This window comes from Silene latifolia, chromosome 7, assembly GCF_048544455.1.
Source record: "Silene latifolia isolate original U9 population chromosome 7, ASM4854445v1, whole genome shotgun sequence".
NCBI classification, from domain to species: Eukaryota; Viridiplantae; Streptophyta; class Magnoliopsida; order Caryophyllales; family Caryophyllaceae; genus Silene; species Silene latifolia.
The window spans coordinates 67,830,203-67,832,811 of record NC_133532.1 but is presented as its reverse complement, the minus strand read 5'-3'; the positions used below and the strand labels follow the sequence as shown (position 1 = coordinate 67,832,811).

General features: G+C 39.5%; 1 pseudogene; it reads right to left on the bottom strand.

Moving 5' to 3' along the window:
- Positions 1-1,021: 1,021 nt before the first annotated feature.
- Positions 1,022-1,120, bottom strand: LOC141593324 (small nucleolar RNA R71; annotated as a pseudogene).
- Positions 1,121-2,609: the final 1,489 nt, after the last annotated feature.

The following is a 2,609-nucleotide window of genomic DNA, read 5'->3' as shown; positions in this document are numbered from 1 at the left end:
ATCCCCTATGAACCCATGACACCCTAGTGCTTTTAATCATTTGCTTACAAACCCCTTTTACCCGTTTTACTTTGTTTTCATTAATTTATATTCATCTTCTTGATTAGTTTAGAATACACCTCATCTCAACCCCAATTGTGACACCCTTAGACATAGCTACTTGCAATTGAAAATCCTACATCAATGCCCGTCCCCTGGGATCCGACCTTTACTTACCTCTTTACTAAGAGTAGTTTGTGAAATTATAAATATTATTTTGGTTGATAGCTTTGACGACGAGTTCTAGTCACACCAAAAATGGCGCCGTTGCCGGGGACGGTGTTCAATTGATTTGATTTTCGTTAATTGTTTTTAGTTGTGTCTTTCTTTACCTTGAGGAAGTCAATCTCCTCAAGGTTGTTCTAATTGTTTCCGAGTTGTTTGATATTTTGCATGACTAGGAGATCACAAGGTAATTTGTTACCTATTGATTTCGAGATTGAAAGGACCTTAACCAACAATAAAAGAGGTGCTAGAAGTAATTCAAGAGTTGTAGGTATTGGTGAGATTGTGGATATACAACCAAATAACATTGAGTTTGTCAACCCTTTTCCAAGAGAAGGATATGATAACCCAATTCAAAACCAACCACAAAATCAAGCCACAATGTCTAAATTTTCATCATATTCCGTACCAAGCGAGGAGAACCTACCAAATGGTACTCCTACACCACCACATTTAACCGATAATTTCATTACCAAATACGCATTCATACAATTAGTTGAGAGAAGTCAATTTGGAGGGATGCCTAGTGAAGACCCTCGTTCACATATGGAGACTTTTTGTGACTATTGTGATTCAATTTCTCAAACCGGAGTTACTCAAGACCAAATCCGATGGGTATTTTTTCCTTTTTCTTTGATCGGTACCGCAAAGCAATGGTTGAAGAGCCTAGACAAGGCTACCCTTGGTATTGATTCATGGAAGAAGTTAGCACTTGCCTTCTACAAGAAATTCTATCCTCCGGAGAAGACTAGTTGAGAGCCCAAATCATTGGGTTCAAGCAAAGGGATGAAGAATCATTATATGAAGCATGAGAGAGATTTAAGGACACTTGTCGTTCTTGTCCACACCATGGGCTTAGTGAGTGGTTCCTTGTGCAACAATTTTGGAACGGTTTATATGAAGATTCCCGCAATATTCTCAATATGGGATCCAATGGGATGTTTACCGAAGTTGATGACAATCAAACATGGGCCAAAATCGAAGAGATGGCGGTTCATAATTTCCAATATAGTAGGCCTCGAAAGGCCACTAGAGGAGGAAGGCATGAGGTAGATTCCATCACACAATTGGGTGCTCAACTAAGTGCCATCTCGACACCATCAATTTGAAGTTTGAGAAGGTCATGGCTAAGCTTGATAAAGCTTCCAAATCACCCAAACAAAATGTCAATGCTATGGTGGCATCATCCTCAATTCCAAGTGGAGTATGTGAAAGTTGTGGAACTTTAGGACATGAGCAAAGTGAATGTAGGGGAACAAATGAACAAGTGAATGCTTTCCAAGCATACAAGAGTCGCACCCCTTATTTTAACTACTATAATGAGAATACCAAATTCCATCCAAATCATTCATACAAGAGCCAAAATGTCCAAAACCCCCAACCAACATACACCCCACCTCCAATGAGAAATCAAGCTCAAAGACCCTTTTTCAACCAAAGCCAAGGTTATCAAAATCAACCTTCCTACAACCAATCCAATGACTAAAGCTTTGATGTTCAAAAGGCGGTGCTCCAAATGCAAAAGAACCAACAAGAATTCTTCACCCAAATGCAAAAAGATAGCCAAGTCAAAGAAATCACCATCAACAACATACTTGCCCACACCAAAATACTAGAAACTCAAATGACTCAATTAGCATTTTCTAGCTCTCAAAGACAAAAGGGGCAATGACCACCTCAAAGTAATCCCCCAAGACATGAGACGGTTAGTGCCATCAATTTGAGGAGTGATACAGATATGAAGGGCCAAAGAGGCCAATTGATGAAGATATTGTGGATGCTAATGACAAGCAAACTGTTGTGGAGAACTCTAAGGAGGTAGATCCTTCCACCAATGAAGTTTCAAAGAACAAGAATGAAGAGAAGGCTAAGGAAAAAGAGCCTATTATGATTAGACTTTCATTCCCAATTCGTCAAGCTAAGCCTAAATTTGATGAGCAACTTGGAAAATTCATGGAAATTGTGAAGAACTTAGAAGTCTCAATCCCATTCACGGAATTGATCAATCATGTTCCAGCCTATGCAAAGTATAAGAAAGATATTCTTACCAACAAGAAATCCATCCGAAAGTTGGAGACTATTGCCTTTACCAAATTGAGTAGTGCTATTCTTCAAGGAAGTTCCCCTCCAAAACTCAAAGATCCGGGATGTTTTTCTATTCCATGCACCATTGGCGACACTACAATCAACAAAGCATTATGTGATTTTAGAGCAAGTGTAAGTGTCATGCCATACTCGGTGTGTAAGAGGCTAGGAATGGGAGAGCTCAAATGCACCAACATTACTCTTCAAATGGCGAATTGATCAACAAAGATACCTTTAGGGGTATGGGAGGATGTGCCCGT